The 19,733-nt window shown below is 39.2% G+C and overlaps 1 protein-coding gene across 1 annotated transcript in view; it reads left to right on the top strand.

The window, feature by feature from the left end:
• Positions 1-19,733, top strand: part of nt5dc1 (5'-nucleotidase domain containing 1) — a 55,838-nt gene that overhangs the window by 10,119 nt on the left and 25,986 nt on the right. The window lies entirely within an intron of this gene.

Raw genomic sequence — 19,733 nt, 5'->3', positions numbered from 1 at the left:
ATTGTGGCAGACAGTTTGTGCAGTTCTCAAAGTTAGCTTGGTTTATTCAGTCTTGCACCTTACACTTTGATCACTGCACTTTTTATATATGAGTCAGATTGGTTAAACTTACAGTGCTACTGTCCCTTTTTTGTATTTTTAGCTGCTCAAACATACAGAAGTTGTTTTTTTAGTCTTCAGACATAAAGTAAATGACCATGTGGCTTGTGACAGGTTGTTTTTCTGGAAAAGTAAAGACTGTGTGAGTGTGACAACATTTTCCTCCAGTCTGAAGACCGTGCAACAGGCAGGCTGTGGTGGACTATATGTACCAGGCGACTATTTTCACTCAATTTTGGTTAAATCTGAGTTTAAACTTAGCTTCAAATAGATACCTGAAAGTGTTAGAATCTCTATTTAAAAGAAACTAGGTAAATTTTGGGTTTGAAATACAGCAGTCAGTGTTCACCAATTAAGATGTATTTCTGAACTTGCCACAAGCGCTATATTAAATTTAATAAAATATTTGCAAAGTAAAGTCTTAAATCATAATGATGGCAGGTTTATGTGTGTGGATTGTCTTTGTGATTATTGTCAACCACAGTTCAGCTTGAAGACACTGGGAGGCAGAAGTGAGGTTTTTTTTCGTTTTTCTGTGAGAAGCTGCAGGTCTACACTCACATTCACAGTGTAGTAGCAGATGGGGACACAGAAATCATTCTGCTTGAGGCCTTATATTTGTGTTTTTCAATACCAGCCAGGATTAAGATTCTATAACTAGAACTTCTGCAATTTCTGAATAATTTTGCTGTTGCCTTTAGCAACTGATGCATAAAAAAAGAACATGATCATAGTTAAGTCAAGGGACATCAAAGTATCAATCAAAGAAAACATTAATAACTGACCACACGGTGGCGCTGTCGCAAGTTTTTGACGATGCAAAATTTAATGTTCGGAAATAAGTACGTTTTTAGCGCTCCTAATCAAAATGAATTATTCATTATGAGAGATCGATTATCTGCCTATAACTTTGTCATGTTTAATATTTTATAAGTGAGCCATGTTTTGTATTATTTTCTTTTTATTTTGTTTTAGCTCACTCGAAAGGTGAAATTGAGAAATCCGGTAGCCTTATGTAGCCTTACGTGGTATGCACTACGCTTGGTGAAGTTTGGATGAATGATAGTGGAGAAAATTTTATGTTTCTCACCGGAAAACGGAGTTTTTATCCTTGAGACTTTAAAAAAAAACAAATTAGAAGAATTAAGTAATAAATTGAAAAACACGAAAATACAAAGTTGACATTTGAAAGTTGTATAAATCTGGACGGTTGAATTTACAATCAAATGTTGATTTAACACATTTACAGTAAATAACAGTCTGAATTGTTCCACTTTGTAATAGAGCTCTGGTTTGGGAAGAGCCTACCCTTTCCTTCCCTTAGGCCATATCTTTTAAACTGCCAACGTCTCAGCAGCCACAGATGAGCACTCAGTGAGCTGTGGGCATCTTTGGTAAACTCTTTGAATTAAATGACAGAGTATTGTGGGGGGTGTAGTCGACATTTAACAGCCTTCTAAGCTGCAGATATGCCACTCCATCTCACTATGAAAGTGGCTGTGACCGCATTGAGTTCATGGCTGCCTTTTATTTCATTTGGATCTTTTCTTTTCTTTTTTGGTGTGTCAAAATTAATGCCTCTCTATCTAAATCTGGCCACTGGGAGCTTAAATGTAAACGCTCACTTAGATTCACATGCTGTTTCTGGATAAGCTCGTGCTGCGCACGGCAAAAAGCAGTCAGAGTGCATAAACATGTAATTAGGAGAGGAGACTTATGGGAAAGCAGAACTGACGGAGTGATATTGAGTGGTCCTCATTCTCTTTTCACACGTGGCAGGGTGGGTGGTATTACAGGAAAGGGTCTGCTATAACCATTGTTTTGCCCCTCCAAACACCTTAACATTCCACCGCTCCTCTCCAGACATGACTTAATGCTCCTTCAGTGGCTTTAATTAACACTGGTGATGACAGGGGTTTGTCTCCCAACATCTTCTCTGTTTTACACATTGTCTTGATATGTATATGCACAGGTCACATCTGTGTGTCCCAAAAATCCTGAATTCAAGTTTTTTTGCTCCTTGGTCATCTGGACTTCTTCTTGGACTGACTGTGGAATTTTACACAGTTGTTAATCATTTTTCAAGAGTTTGTATTGTATTTGTGATTCATAGACACCTCATGAAAGGAAGTTTGATAATATTTTACCTTTTTTGTTGTGTTTGGTAAAATTTTACAATACATGTTCACCAGCTAGTGCCTGACTTTCAGGTAGTGCACTGGGTTTATAGGGCTTTCCCTTTGACCAAAATTCCTATTGGTCAGAAAAGTGCAATACAAATAGTCTTTTCGGCAGTGGAAGTTACAAACTAACTTCCCTTCCCGTTTTCACAACTTGTGACTTGCCCGAGTCATGAATGAGACTGCTAGGTGTAATGCAAGGTCTAAGTTAAACTTATGTAGACATAGGGGACTGAAGGTATGATATCAGTGGGCCAGGGTTTTCTTCGGTAGACTATTGCCCTAAAAATACTTTATATCTTCAGCATTTCTTTTATATCTTGGCAGTGTGTTGTTGCGATTAGCATCTATCAACAGATAATTATCAGGTTGGCTAGTACTGAGCGGTAGTTGATGGTTCAGGGTTTATTCTTGTCCATGGAAACAGTGATTGAGGAAACAGCCTCACCACAGAGGTCTGTTAGCTTTTGCTGGACTTTCAATCTCTTTATCCTCATGAGCAGATGGAGTTACCCAGTTGACACAAAAGTTCTCGATTTTTTTCTTTCTAAATATTATTGCAAAAATCAGGGTGCAGAGTTCTTTCATGACTGTGGAAACTGTCTCCCCACAAGGTCCTTTTAGTGGCTGATCTGTAACTTGTGACCTAACCCTAACCCTTGTGAAATGTAGAATTTTCATCTTGATTTTAATATTTTCTGTTTTTGAACTGTCTTTGTCCATTTGACCCAGTGATTTGAGGATGCCATGTTGCCTGGGAGAAAGAGGAGAATAATTGATGGGTTGATGTACCTATAAGCCAGCAGGGGAGAGTGGAAAGCAGTAGCTAAAGATAGTGTTTGAACTGGGAAGTGACGGTGGCTTAGATTTTACGTTTTAATAAACCAAATCTGCCACTAAGAGGCACTTTGAGCTTTATGAATGGAAGGACTGAAGCCGGACCTCCTGGCTGAGAGTTGGCTGCAATTACAGGGACCTAAAGACAAAAACCATGGCTGGATGGTTGACCAGCCTGAGGCTGACTGTGATTCAGAATAGCAACCAAAGGCCCTTATTGCATCCTTCTGCATTTTGTTTTCTTCTTTCTGCATGACAAATCTCACCCAAGTGAGTCATTATAAAATAATAGAAAAGCTGTTAATTGAAGCCAAAGACACTAATTATTTTTTGCTACCACATCAGATTTTGCTCTCATTTTAGGATTTATTTTAGGAGCAAGTAATGACTTACTTTATAGTCAATTATCTTAGTTGAAGCTGAGTAAGTGCTATAATGACCTGCAGTTTTCTTTTTACAGTACCTCCAGCATTAACTCATATTCAGCTGATTTTGCAGGGTTGGTGTTGCATCTTTATATCCCAGCAGCTCTTACACTTCTTCAACTATAATATGATATGATGCACATGTTTTCCAGCCTGCCTGAAATGGAAACTATGGACCAAAACTGACAAAAGCCAGTAAAAAAAATATAAATAGTCAAAAATGTATTAAATTAATGAATAAGTAAAGGTTAATCCATACAAATTTTGAATAAATACAAACACCAAACTTTCTAGTGTTATTTTAATCATGATTTAATTAGAATACCAAAGAAACAAAATGTATACCCCATTCACACCTGGCATTAAAGTGTGTTTTGCATGATCAGGATAAAATTGAATAGAAGTGGACCAAAAGGTGTAAATTCATCCAGGCTACACTGAGGACCGATTGTGATTCGATCAGCCAAACCATTATTTTGTTTGTTGTTTTTTGTAGACGCAACAGGACAAGCTCATTTTACTTGAGGCGGGTTAGAACGGTCGTCCTTTAACCAGAAGGTTGGCGGTTAGATCCCACTCTTCCCTAGTCCGCATGCCGAAGTGTCCTTGAGCAAGATACTGAACCCCAAATTGCCTCTTCTCATAGAGAAAGTGCTGCAAATAGATGTACTCTTATGAATGTGTGTCTGAATGGGTGAATATAAAAAAATTAAAGGGCCTGGAGTGGTCATCAAGACTAGAAGAGCACTATATAAATACAGACCATTAACCGTGACGGCTGTGGCTGTGGCTGAGGGGTAGAGCGGTCTTCCTCCAAAAGGTTGGCAGTTCGATCGCCAGTCTTCCCCATCTGCATGCCAAGATGCTGAATGGATTGCCCCTAATAGAACAAAAAAATAAAGTGCTGCTAATAGATGCACTGTGTGAATGCCAAACTGTAATGTAACGCACTTGGATAGGTCATCAAGACTAGAAAAGCTCTATCTAAAAAACACAAACCAAACCATTACTTGATAAGTTGCTGCACCTTTTAAAGACGGCTAATGATGACAAAGTTAGCAAGTTAATGCAATTCCATAATTCAGCAAAATGTCAAGAAACACAATAAAGTCTAACATTGTATTTCCCTTGTGCTTCTTCATGAAGATCAGAGATTTGTATTTATTAATGGAAATAGTTTTATGATCATAGATCAGCTAGCTTTATCACTGTTAGCTTTTTAGCTAAAATGATTTTAGCTACCTTTTTATATTGTACTCTGACACTATAGCAGTACTGTATATGAATTATTAACACTTCCTGCAATGCGGCTGTCAAATCTATATTTTAATGTGGAAAGATATTAAGTTGGAGTATGTTCAAATTCAAAATGTAGTCTATAGGAGTAAAAGGCTGTTTGAAGCAGTTTGAGGCCTTGTAGTCCAGCAGAGTGCGCTCTTAAAATTCGCTAATAGCTTTGATGGCAGAGGAGAACACAATTAAGCAAAGTTGAGTTAATCAGATAAAAAATGCTGCAAGTATGTTGGGCACGACAGTGAGGATGGCGGAATTACTATCAAACATAGGGCTGTTTGTCGAAAAAAACTGCTCTACAACCACAACAAATCTGTGATATATTTTTGAGATATTCTTGCAGTTTAACAAGAAGGGTTGCTTCCCGCTGTATTGGGTTGGTCCACTCCGGGATTGGAATCTAAAGAATATGTTAGTGTTTATTCTCCATGGTTTGCGTAAGAGATCCTTCACCTTCCATAAACACTCCCCCATAAAACTTTTACTATATGCTCCTACGGTTTCGACCTTGGGAACCTATCCCAATTCTCTGTGGTACAGAGTGCGGAGAGGCATAAGTGAGCATTCTGTACTTTGTTTTTGTTGAATTTCTTCAAACCACCTTGCACCTTGAGATGTTTGTTTAGACTTATTTGTCCATTCACTGTGCATGTCATTCCTCACAGTCATTCCCGTATGGTCCCCCAGTGTCACTATAGGAAGCCCAGCAGACTCAAGCTTGTCGTTGACTGACTATGGAGGTGGTGTTAGCGGTGAGAAAAGTTGTTGGAGGCCAAACCCAATGTCTTAAACAGCTCCAACACTATTATGTTTTTTCTGAAAGGAGCGCTGGTGTTAACCAAATTACGCAGAGTTCAAAATAACTATGGTGCACAAAGACAAGAATGGAAGGAATGATGCTGGACGATCCCGCAAACATCTGACACAAACACTTTAAGACTCATCTGTATCGATTTTGAGAGTGTGAAAGCTTATAGTGAGACACTAAGGAGGAAAATGTGATGTGATGGAATCTTCAGTTGAGGGGTGGGGCCAAAGTGATCTGTCATGTGACATTGTTGTTGAGTCATGAAAAACTCTTGATTCTGTCAACTGAATTTAAAGTAACAACTCCAAAAAATGTTTGTAAGCTCTTAAATGTTCAATCTTCAAAGTTAAAATTAAATCCAAAGTCTTCTGCAATTACAGGCCCTAAGCACAAGAAATTTCAAATTTATGATTTATATTATTGTTGCAATAATTGTTTGCATTCAGGGCCATTGCTCAAACATCTAGTCACACATGTGGAATATCTAATAACCACAGAGACCAGCCATGTAAGCAATGTTTTGATTGTGACCGACTGACTGAGTATGGTCCTCCACTCCCTGCGACCAACCAGCCAATCAAATGTTGGTCGAATGAGACTCTTCTTATTTACTAACATCTGGTTGAGGGGTTCATCATCTACATGAGTAAAACTGACCTGATTTTACGTTTACTGTGGCAGCAAGTAATCGTTTTAATGTGGGACTGAGCCTTCCCATTGCCATAAATAGTTTCCCCCGAACTATTCACCTGTTTTTTAATGAACAAACTTTGAATGAACTCAGGTGCTGGCATACATCTATGTCATTTGCAAGCTCTTTATGGTATTTTGAACCCAGTGCTTATCAGCCCTGGTGGCCTATGTCCTAAATATACCAGAATCTGTGTGGATTTCCCTCAGCAGGCTACTCTCCTGGCTCAGGTCTGTTGTTGTTTTTGTCGGTTTTGATTTTATTTTGGGTGTTGGGCTGGGAAAGATCCCTGAGAACCATTCTGAGTAAAGTGGGAAGAATGCGTTAGGAACTTAAGAAGCCATTCACTCTTTTTTTCCCCCCTCCAATCCAAAGAAACCTAACATCACTCTGTCGAAATGAATAAGGAGCAAGTCATGAATAGCATTTATCTCACAAGCTGTATAAATATCTTTGTTTTGATTCCTACCACAGCTGATGAATGGATGGTACAAATGTACATGGATTTGGATGTAGTACAAGTATTATACCTATTAGAGTGGCTCAAATAATAATTTATTATGCCCTCCATGAGTTTTCATGAACAGCAACTAAATCTTTTTCTGAATTGTGCGTCACAGAAAAAGGCAACATCTTGATTTAATAGGTAAGCATCCGATTTGGATACATTTGATCTTAATTGTTGTGAAATATTTCACATATCTCTTTGCCCCTTGCTTCCTGGCTTAAGTCAGTGAAATTGTTGAAAATGAAAAACAAAAAACTTGTGTTGTTTACAGGGCACAGTGTGGCTGTAGAAGAGTGATACTAAACTCAGGCACCACAACCATTCAGCTGTGCTAAGACATGTAAACACAGCCTAAAGGTTTCTTTCTCCTCCCAAAATGTGGGGCTTTGTGTTGCCAAAAGTTACAGCTGGACAGTTTTATAGCAGAGGCAAAGAGTCGGCCCTTTCTGCCTTGTCCTGGCTGTGTCGCACTTCCTGCCTGATCTCTCTCCCAGAACTCTTTAGCACGTCTTTATAGTATTCAGATTTTTACAGATGGAGATACGGCTACGTGCTTTGAAACGGTTTTCAGAAGCATTTACGGTTTTGCACTTGACTGTTGGTGTTTTTCCTAGTCATAGTATGTGTTTGAAGGAAGACAGAGAGAGAGGTTCAATTGATATTCAACATCTGTAAAATGTAAATTCTTGAAAAACATTGTTTTCTATGGTTAATTGTTAATTTAAAGTGATGACATCATTATTAACCAGCTGTGGTCAGGTTAATGTGACATCCACCATCATCTCCATCTACAATCCCACAACTGTCAACAGATGTAGTTCTTCATTCATTTAAAAATGTTATCACTTCAGACAATGATCCACGCACAGATTACATCACAGCATAACACATTTGCTGTATCAAAAAACATTTTTTAAGAGGCAGGGCAGCAAACTTTCGTACGAAGGGAAAGTTTGCTTCAATACATCCATGACAATATCTTCCAATGTAGTGTGAATTAACTATACTGTAGTATACTGGTTAATTGTGAGGAAAAGCAGCATGATTTTTAGACTGTATCCAAAAGTACAGTGTGTTTCTTGAATAAATTCATAATTCTTTATGTATCATTCAGAAATGTAATAACCACTGGCAAGGTGACCTTGGCTACCCCTTCTCCTCTGTGATATAATTACTGTGAGTTATTAAAGGCCCATTCTCTGAGGCTTTTGAGAAAGCAAATAAAACAGATTTTTGGGACATTGGCTCTCTGTGTGTGGACAATGCACTTTTGTTGTGTTGCTCACTTCAATGAAAACCCTAAGTAACAGCTGCTGAGTGTGATGGAAGGCAGTAAAAGGAGCTGGATTTTATATTCATTTTTTTTTATATCTTTTAAAACCTCTAGATTTAGTTTGGTAGGAAACAAATCTATAAGAACATTTTAATAGCATTATGCACATGTGTCACAGTGTGAAGTCAGTGACTATCTCAGAGGAAACGTGGAGCGGGTGAAGAAAAGTAATGCCTAATTTTCTCTGTAAATTAAGGGGGATGCCATGGTGAAGGGACATGTGCACTGGTTTTATGGTATTCCAGCAAATCCAAAATAAGACAGCTTTAAAGTCAGTAGTTTCATTTCAAACATGGTATTAAACTGCAAAAATACCGAAATGCTCTCATCAAATCCACCACGTCTCCGACCACTCAATTCACCTCAGCGTCCACTGCTAAATTAACTGCTGAATTTGTTTAGCTCCTCTCAGCGTGATTGTTTTGAGCTTCCTATGTCTGATAGTCCAGCTTGTCTGCTCTCTGGATGCAGTGGAGCCGACTTTAACCATAAAGCTGTGGTTTGCTGTTTGATTTTCCTCCTGCACAGTAAAATCCCTTTTTCAACTCTGTAACATTTTGCCTGCTTGTAGGTTAGTAGCATTTCTAGAGACGACTTGCAAACCAACCGGTATTTTTGTATTTGGTATTTTTAACAGACTTTGAAACTTGGATCTCTATGGTGATACTAGTTTTGTCACAGTCAATATGTTTCTATACATCAAACACACTCTGCTTTGACCTTGTTAAGAAGTAATTATATGTGTGTATGTTGACAGAGCAACGGTATCCAGGTTTTTACAGCTTTGTTTACGTTAGATGATGAAGTCATCCATGCCACAAGTCTTTGGCCTCAATTAGTCTGGAAAGTTGATTTAACGTCTTTGGTGCATTTAAAATGCCCAACCTACTGGGTTTGAGGATGATGAGCTTTTTCTTTATGACGTACATGTATAGAAGCAAGAGTTGAGGTGGATTTAATTACATACTGTATAGGGACACCTCGTTCGCTTATGTTTTAAGACTCAGCGAACACTTTGTAAGAAAGCCCAATAGTTGTGACTCAAGACATAGAGAGGGTTGTTCACTAATCAGACAGTCTGTGGTTTGATCCCCAGTTCTGACCAAGTGTCCATTGGCAAGTGTCCTTTAGCAAGATACTAGGTATAAATGCTGATTTATCGAAAAGCACTGTGAAAAGAAGCTTGTGAATGTGTGTGTAAATGGGTGAATGCGGCTTGCATGGTTGATTTTATCAGAAAAACGCTATATAAATACAGTCCATTTCACTACTAATACTGGGCAGTTCCTCCCTCAAAAAGCCATAGTTCTTAGTTATGTGTTAAATGGTACAGCACTCTAAGTGCTTTACAGTATAGTTTTTGCCATTCATACAGTGCATCTATGGGCAGCCGTCAGGGGCAATCTTGCCCAAGGACACTTGACACTGGGATCGGACCACTGACCTTTTAGTTAGAGGACAATCTGCTCTATGTTTTGAGCCACAGGTTTAATGACTGCATCTCAACATTACTGCAGATTTGTCAGCTGCACATTCATGCTGCCAATCTCCTGTTCCACCACATCCCAGAGGTTCTACTGGATTCATATCTAGTGATTGGGGAGGTCACTGATGTTCTCTGATTTGGCGTTGTTTGTCTCTCTGGCTGAAGACTGTACTCATGTACAGTGAGAGCACAGACAGATAGGTACGCCAGTTTAGCATTTTATTCGTTCTGAATGTGCCAAAGACACTGGCTTTTTTCAGACAACTTTATCTATTGATGGCTATTGGGACGTGAAGATGGACATTTTTTGGGGGCTCGTTTTTCATTCCTGTTGAGGGTTAAGGGCAGAGGATGTCTGACATTGTTAAGCCCTATGAGACAAATTTGTGAATATGGGTTACACAAATACAATTTGATTGATTGTGTTTCAGAAACAACTAACCAAACCTACCTTCAAGCAGCTACGTATGAGAGATGTAAAACAAAAGTAATAAACCTAACATCAGGCCAGCTGTGCGCACCCTCTATCATTTTTATAAATGCCAGACATGATGTAGTTTGATGTTTTTCTGTTTACATTTTTTCTTGATCCCACTTCCCAGTACGTTAAATATGTGTGTTCAGGAAAGGCAACATTTACCTTCACCCCTCCTGTCTCCGTCTCGGTCCCTGTCTCTGTCTGAGAGGACATGTAAACACCACAAACCCCTCATATCTCACAGCATCACCAAAGTTAAGATTTAAGTGCCAGTTTTCCTCCAATTGAATCATAGTCCTCGTTTATGTATAAAATTATTTTTTGGGATGTCAGTCCCTTTTAACAATCTTGCACAGCTTTGTAACAAATGCATTCAGAACATATGTTCCACACACCGATCACATATCAGGGCGGGGACATACACTGTTATGTCTGACTTGCTAAATGTTGTTATAGCGATGCCCATGCTTTGATCTGGCCGGACCGCTCTCAGATAAGCTAAATTTGTGTTTTGCATGCAACAGTAACAGTTGAGGCCCTTTCTGTATCAAATAAACAACTCTCTCCTCATGAACTACTTGGACCAGGAGCTGTGCAGTAATGCTTGGAGTCTGATGAAAGCTGGTGACACCAAAGAGCTTTTTAATAAACGCAGTCAGTTTAATCAGCCTTTAACTGCATGACTCACTTTTATTGTGGTCGTGGACAACACAATGAATCTGTCAGATGTGGATATGTTGTGCTACAGTGTGGTAAATAATGACAATTTTTTATTGAATTGTACTGTAAGGATGCACGATGCAGAAAGATCTAATATCATAAGCACTTATGGCTTTGGCACATGGCAGCCTTCTATTTGTCTCATTATGCCTCATCTAATTCATGCGGAATGGTCAGACCTGAAAATATATAATCCTTCCAAATTATAGAGGGACTTTCTTCAAATCGGCACTTGGACTCCAAGTTGACTCTGACCATGATATCTCAAGAATGCCTGGAGGGTTTTTCATTATATTGGCACAAACTTTGATTCAAGGATGAATTGACTAGAATTTGGTCAAGTTAAGTGATGAGATTTTATTACCAAAAGGTCAAATCACTTCTCTATATTATTTAAAGCTGAGGTTGTTTTTTTTTGAAACACTGAAAGCTGCAGGAAATACAGTTTTCTGAAAAAAAAAGAAAGAACACTCTGGGACTCGCATGACTGTAGGAAACACAACCGAGGGCGTACCTGTTTGTCACTAACTGATCATCCTACGTACGTGCACCCAGGCTGCGCTCTCACTGTGCATGATCACAGTCTTCACAAGGCGAAGAGACCCCCTGAACCAAAGACAATATCCAGAAGTAAGCCAGCGAATCACATTATAGGCCACTACTAGCAGTTGTCAGTGTTCATAGGGGCGTGGTTTTCACGGGAGAGTCGATGGGAGGGGGTGGGATTTATCGGTTGCATGTTTAAAAGTGTAGCATGCTTTTTTGCTAGCTTTTCCAGGAATACCATCCCTAGATTTAAAACCAAACATCAGAAACAGGATAGCCTGTAACCATATTTCCTGCTCCTTGACTCGTTCCCAAAGGCAAACTCAGTCAGTCTAGTTTATAATCTCCACTTGTGATTGGGCCTGTTAAAGACCTGCATATAAACACATTTCAATGTAACCATATGGAGATCAACTTTCACTCTGTCAATATTTGCCCTTGACAAACTTTCGTTTGTCTTGAACTCTACAGGCACAGAGACTTGTAGAGTTCGGAATATGCTTTAGTATTCCTTGTACCACCCCAACTGATTCACCCATGCTTTGCCATAGCATTGTTCCATGAGAATATTGCTTAGCAATTGTCATGAGATGAGCCTCCGAAATTGCAGTCAACGCCTTGTTTTAAAATCATCCCTACAAACAAACATTTACATAAGAGAAACCCTCCAGAGCTTCTATAAGTAACACAATGTACCATATGAGGGCACTCCCTCCACTTGGATCAAATGTCCTACAGTAGCCTCAGTCTACTGCAATACACTACGTCACACCGAGAGACGTGGTCACTGTGACCACAAGAGGGTTATATACTGTACATCTGGACAGGATGTGTTTGTTGCGTGGTTTTGCATCGAGAATCAGAAATATGTCTGACTCTTTCAACTTAAAATGAAACACAAGAAAAAGACGAAAAGGCTAAATACAAATGGCAAACAATTGCCTTAATGAATACAAATCGAAATCTTAAAGGTTTATATATATATATATATATATATAGATAACTGAAAATACTAATTTATTCATCTAAATTAGCTGACACGAATCCTGTTAATTCAACATAACAAAATTGACAATAAGTTTAGATTTAAAACTCTTTGCTACCCACATATTGTGTCTCCTATAGCCCTGAATGAAGCTGATTCACAGCATGCTCCTGGTGGCCTGATGGTAATCTATTGTTTATGGAGATTGTACCTTGAGATGGGAGTATAATTCATCTCTTTGAGTGCCATAAACCCCCTATGATTAAAACAAACCTGGCAGGCTCTGGATTTGACACGTTTTTGCTTTCTGTGCATATTTTTGTCCTGCATCTGTCGTCAGCACGATTCAGCAAAGATACTTTGATAAGTTGACGGGCATTTTAACTTGAGTTTTAAACTTTTGTTTAAAATTGCTGGAATATGCTTTTGGATTCTTCAGCTCCTATTAAGGCAGTTGCAGAAGTGACTATAAAAGTTATCTTACACCTTATGGGGAACTAAAGATATGGTTCTGCTGAGATCAAGCCTTGAATGTATGAATCCTCACGGATTTCTCAAGATAGCTCTGGCTAAATATAGCTCTGGTTTGGTATAATGACAGATTTCAGTGTCTCTCACATTTGCTCAGAGGGGGAATGACTGTGTGTCTGGCGTCACTGTCCCCCACAGTGATGTGCACAAGGGTGTCCAAAAACCACTGTATATTTTTTTCTCTGCTGCCATTGTTCTTGTTTGTAGCCGTTTCTCTCTGCTTCCATCACATGTCTTCAAAAAGGAGAAAGTCTATGAGAGAAAAATCTTTTAGACTACATCTACCTGTCTGGTGAACTACTAAAAGTTTCCTTTTCACTGACAAGCGTTTCTGTCGGTCTAAAAGGCCAAGGTCCCAACTAAGGTTTATGTCTTTGTTACATTACATTTGATCTGGTTAGATTTGGTTTCACATTGCAATTTATGGCGCTGACTAAATCATTTTGTATGGCGTACATTTTCCAGTCATCATCACCTATAGTAAATGTCTTATCAGTTCGACAGGTACCATAGCAGTGAATGAACTAATTCATTTTGTAAGTTTCGTTGTCATTGGCATATCATTACGGTATTACTATCAACTGCATAAGTATTCGACATGACATTTTTTTTAAAAGCCAGAGCCCTCTTCATTCAAACATTATGTTGTTGGAGGAAAAATAATTCTGCGATCCTGCCTTCTTATATTGTTTAACGCTGACCAAAATATCCAAAAAAGCCCAACTTTTACCTAATGCATAAACCCTCAATTATATTTGGCCCAAAAAATCCCAGGCTGTTAAAAGAATATAACATTGGGCTTATGTGTAATATTGACAAAATATTCAGCTTACCCTGACTTTAAATAAAATGCTTATTGCGTAGGTTTATTTGAGATGGGTTTAATTCTTGTTTCTGAAATCAAAAAGTACAAATTTGTTTTGTTACCTTAAAATAGTAGCAAATTCAAAATTATTTGTTGTTGAAGAAATATCTTCCAGGTTAGAAGTAGTTAACACTGTTGCTTCAAGTTTGGCATATGGTTTGTCCCAGCAACATAGGGTACCTTCTACCTACTACACCTACTCCATATGAAAAAATTCTCATGACAATCTCAGATTCTCCCTCTGTCACTGTCTTAGAAAAAAACTGTGTGCACCATGAGGGACATAATGCAGCAATTTGTGGTCAGTCTGTTAAAAATGGAAAGTCCACAGATAAAATGGCCTAGCCAGTGTTTTCCACGTGGTTCCAACAGGTGCTGGAAAACGTTGTCTGTCTGGATGCCTTTTTAAGACAAAACACCCAAGATTATAGCTTTCCTTTAGAGATCTTCTCCATGCCTTGTGTGGGCTTGATGCACATTAAATATAATGAGAAAATGGATAAATGCGTCTTTCTTCATATTGTTATGATAGCCTTTATCTTCCTTGCTGATTAACAGGGCGATAAAAAAAAAACGAACGTGATTCTGGATTCTGCCCCCTCATCACTTTTGGTGTGGCTGTTTGTGAAACGCACCCGGGCTTGGCCCTAATTTGCACTGCAACTGTTGATTTGTGTATCCTGTGAGGGTGCTTTGATGTGTGAGAGCGATGGAGCTGCTGCTAGTCGCGGTTCTCTCTGTGACGCTAGGCAGCTCTCCAGCCGTCCAGGCCCCGCGCCCAGCCTGCACGGCACGGTGCCCAGCCACAGGCCTGCAGGCCCTTGGGGCACTTGCGTCCTAAATTCACAGCCAGATCCTTTAGAGCCTCATTTAATCCATGACACACGCACACAAACACACACAAATGCAGTAGTCAGCAGGCACTGGTGATGAACCAAGCAGCATTAAAAATATGCTCCTTTGTACTTGTTGATTGATCACACATTACAGAACAGTAATAATCTGGCCTCTCTACTCTCAGCCTAATGCCAGAGAGAGTGCAAAGTGGTTTACACGTTTTCCTTAGATGTTTGGCAAATATGCAGGAAGAAACAAATCACAGAGAAGCAGATGTCACTGATCTCCATAGAGTATTACAAAATTAAACCACCTGCTGCCATGCAAATAGTCTTTGGATCTGAATGCAGACAAACAGAGAACCAAAGGCCGGACATCACTTTATGCCTACTCACTATTCCACCAGACTCAATGCAATCTCCCTTTGAGGGTAAAGAAGTGGCTCCTCGTCCTGTGGTTTTTCTATCCTGCCAAGATAAATAGGTATCTACTGTATTACAACACACCTTGCAGCTGTTTACTCCTAGAATTTGAGCTTGTTGAGGTTTTTATTGGCCTTTTGTTGTTTTCATTGGATAGTGACAGAGAGATAGGAAACAAGGGGAGAGAGGAGGTGAGTGACATGCATGAGGGCATGTCTTTAAAGTGTGCCACTTACCTTTACCATACGCCTGTTCTGGTATTAATGAAATTTGAAAATTATTCATTTGTTGGCACTGAAAATATTATAGTTGCAATGAAGAAGCAAATAACTGTAACTGTTTGCCCTTTAAAAGTTACAATAAATGGTCTGTATTTATAAAGTGGTTTTCTATGGTAAATGGTTTTGTATTTATAGAGAGCTTTCTAGTCTTGATGACGACTCAAAGCTCTTTGCAGTACAGTTTTACATTCACACATTTACACAGTGCATCTATTAGCAGCACTTTCTTGTTCTATGAGGGGCCATTCAGGGTTCAGCATCTTGTCCAAGGACACTTCGGCATGCAGATGGGGAAGTCTGGGGATCGAACTGCCGACCTTCGGGTTAAAGGACGATCGCTCCACCCGTCAGCCATAGCCGCCCACAAAGCTGCCCTCTCAAAGCACTTAACAGTACATTTTTTTGCCATTCACCCTTTCACACACACACACATTTATACAGTGCATAGCCGTCAGGGGTGATTTTGGGGTTCACTATCCTGCCCATAACACTTCGGTATACAGAAGGGGAAGATTGGGATTGAACCAAGGACCTTCTGGTTAGAGGCCAACCCACTCTTAACCCTGTGACACAGCCACCGCCAGTTATGATTCAAAACAATATAAATGTACAACTTTTCTGATATTTACACTGAAAGTGCTCTAGAAATCATTAAAAAAACCTAGAATGGCACTCAGAGAGTGTCAGTCCCCTTATCAAACCACATTTAAATTCACTACATCCAGATTTTTTATTTGGATCTGCAATTAACTTCACACACTCATAGATACATTTCTGGATCTGCTCCTGAATCTGCAAAAATTTTCATAGATTCTTTCCTGACCTATACTGCATGGTAATCCATTCAGTAGTGTTTGCGTAATTCTGCTAAGTAACAAATAAACACACAGATGAAAGCAGTATCCACTTTGGGCTTGATATACTAAGATCCCAAATAAAGAGTGGTAAATTGCATGTGCATTATAACAGATTGCACGTTTGGTTGGTGGGCGTTTTGCGGGTGATCTACTAAAACTAATTGCGTAAACGATAACAGGTCCAAACATGGTAAAGGCAGCAGTATTTAAATGAGTGTTTTGTGTGCGTCACTAGTTTCCACCATGGAGCATCACCGAGAGCAGAGTGACCGCAAGAGCACAGCGAAATTGAATGCAATGGAATTGGAGGTGTTAGTGAAGGGGGCAAACAAACTTGTTGTTGATGTACAGCAAAGAAATATGAATATAACTCAAAGAAATACGATATGGGAGAGTATCTGCAAGTAAATGCTGTGGGTAAAACTAAAAACTATGAAATTAAGAGAAGTAGGCAGGATGTAAGAACAGGAACAAAAGAAAAAATTGCTCATAATAAAACCTCGCCAAATAAAACAGGTGGGGCGGGGGGGGGGGGGGGGGCGGTTGAAGAGATGCCTCTGACCAATATTGAACAGTAGGTGCAGTTCACTTTCTGTGCCATTGTAGTGCACAGGGTCAGCGGTGTATCTGGTATGACGATGGCCATGGCAGGAGGGATCAAACCACAAGGATTTACACAAAACCCTGGCGCTATACAAATAAAATATAATTTAATTTATTGTTTTAGTCTGTGTTTGTCTGTTTATGTGTGTGTACGGTAGAAAGATTATGCAGAAACTACTCAAATCTACTCCATAAATGTTTGTGGTGGTGCCCAATTTTATGGGTTCTTCTAAAGAAGAACCTATTTAATTTTGGTGTGGATCCAGATCAGTGCTTGGATCCAGGATTATTGTTTTCACTTTCTTTCACATTGTGAGATATGGGGAATTTTTATCCTGCATCTTGATAAAAAATATCTGGCATGTTAGTGGGAACGATATTGATATGAGTTTGTGCAATTTGGTGTAAATGCAAATAAAAACCTGATTCTGGTTAATTTAAATTTGGTGTCATGAGGCGGATTGTTGGGCCTTGGCAGAGGTGTGTGCCACCTAGCTCGAGTTCCATGATGGTGTTCAATCAACATGACCATTCCCTGGATCTTGTGTCAGCTGTGTACTTGGGTGGTAAATGTCAGGTCCTGGTGGAATAAAACAGCTTCTGCTCTGTGTTTCTGCTGCACGCTATCTGATCGTTTGAACGTTGCACAAAGAACGATGACGAGGTCAGTTGTTTATCCTCTAGCACACATCACTGCTACATGGAATTTGTTGTTTGCAGGGTCCCAGAGGAGGAAGCCCCCTCACACTGAGGGCCAATCGTTGGTCTCCATGACCTGCCCTTTCTGTTTTACTGAAAGTGAAATGGTCTGTGGACACAATTAACTTCAGAAGACATTTTTTTGTAATGTCAGACCCAGATGTTTACAAATATGTGAAGTCCGGGCTCTTGAAATTAATCTAAGCCTCTAGTTGCCTATGTTTGTCGCCATCTTCAGGTTAGAACCATCTACTGCATCTTGAGAACCTCCAGGAGCTTTGTTCTTCCTCAGGATAGTCCTGTTTTCTACCACCGGAGAGCACCATGCCCTCATTTTTCAAACTCTGTGCTGCAGGATATTCATTCGCTGCTTGAGTCAGTCCTCCACATGTTAGGCTTATGTACAAGAACGGAGAAGTTGAAATGTAGCTAGTTAGGTAATTGTGTTGACATTGTGCTTAACACTTAAAAAAAGCAAAAAGACTGAAAGTCTGTTTCTATTGATTTCTATTCAATAAACCCCAAAAGACTCAAACAGGTGCTACAAGCTACTATCCCACTAATGGACAATCAGCACAGATATTTTTTCCAAATGAAGTTCTGGTCCAGTTGTTTGATCTCATCTTTAAAGGATTAAAGAGGTTTATTTTGTCTTTGCTTGAATAATTGGAAAGATACAAGAGAATGAAATCCAACACAAGTCATCTGTTAATTTCCAAACAAAATTCAGATCAGCTTTCCAATGACATTGTGACTGAACTGAAGCTTCTGTCCAAATAGATAACAATACTTCCAATTCACCTTCCATTGCTTCCAAGTCATCCTCTTCCTTGCTGCTGTGGTGAGGATTGTGGAGAAAGACAACAAATCTAATCATTGTCATGAGAACAGCTAAAAAATCTGTTCAACTTGAAATGGTGAACAGATTTAATGCTTTCATGCCCTGTCAAGCGATTGATAAGACCTTATATTTGTATGAGGGTTAGATTTGGAATATCAAGTGGACTAAAAATAGACTTTATTAAAATATATAAAGAAATCTCCAACAAAAAATAATTTGTTTCCCTCCAGCAGCAACAGTACGAGTGTGTTGTTCTTATGCGTGTTAAAATTAATACCTGCCTATGTGTGTCCATGTGGCACTGAAGGTGCAGGGATGCTCCTGAGAAACATGTTCTGAAACATCAAAATTCATGAGAACACACCACTCATTTTCACCCTGCACTGTATTTATAAGCACTCTTTTTTTCTGCTCTTGAGAAAAAGTGATGCAGAATTATCTTCTTTTTTTTTTCAGGATGAATCCAAATATAATCTATACTTACAATCCTCAAATAATGCTACACATAGAAAAGGAGAATGTTGTGCTTTTCAGTATCACTGACTTGTTCACTGTAATTGAAAAACCTGTCACATTTCCTATCAGTACCACGAAAAAACACACTATTTTCTAACGTAGTATTACATAAGATATTGCCAATCAGCATCAAGTGCCTATTTCCATATAGGTCATGTTTTATTCATGAACTGTTACAGTCAGCTGAGAACCTAAGGTAAAGGATATACTGTGATAGACTGTGATTATGTAACAGAGTGCAGGAGAGCTTTGCCATATTTAGCTGTGTGCAGTCTGCTGACAGGATGTACTAAAGGGCAGCTGGGGCATCAAAGTGGGGAGAGCCAACTGACATTGCCTCAGAAGTGGGGAACATGACCCTGAGGTCCCCTTTTACCTCTTTGAATACAAATGTAGAGAATTAAGGCAGAACTCAACAAAACGTATCACAAATGTAAAAAAACATAAGCCATGTTTTGCTTCATCTAAACAGCGCCTACAGAGAATACTTTCAGATATTTTCTATCACTCAAGGATGAACTAATCAGATTTTGGGAGTCAAAGGTCAAGGTCACGGTGGCCTCACAGATCATGTTTTTGGCCTCTTGAACATGATAACTCGAGAACAGCTTCAGTGTGTGAAATCTAGTTTAGGAATTAACAGCATTGTCTTAAAATATATATTCATCCAATTTGGTGTTTTGATGTTGGTGACAGAGAGAGAAACATCTCACAAACTGTTCCACAATCTTCACCTGGTTGTCAGATGGGTTGAGAGCTTTAGAATGTGACGGGCATACCATATGATACATTTTAGTGATGTCGCAGATCATGATGGCCCCCACTGTGTCACCTTAAATGCATCTTTAAGATAAAATCTGGTTGCCTAACTGTATCTCACTGTGTCTTTGCA

Source organism: Limanda limanda, chromosome 18 (assembly GCF_963576545.1).
Source record: "Limanda limanda chromosome 18, fLimLim1.1, whole genome shotgun sequence".
Taxonomy (NCBI): domain Eukaryota; kingdom Metazoa; phylum Chordata; class Actinopteri; order Pleuronectiformes; family Pleuronectidae; genus Limanda; species Limanda limanda.
This window is presented reverse-complemented; position numbering and strand designations above follow the sequence as displayed.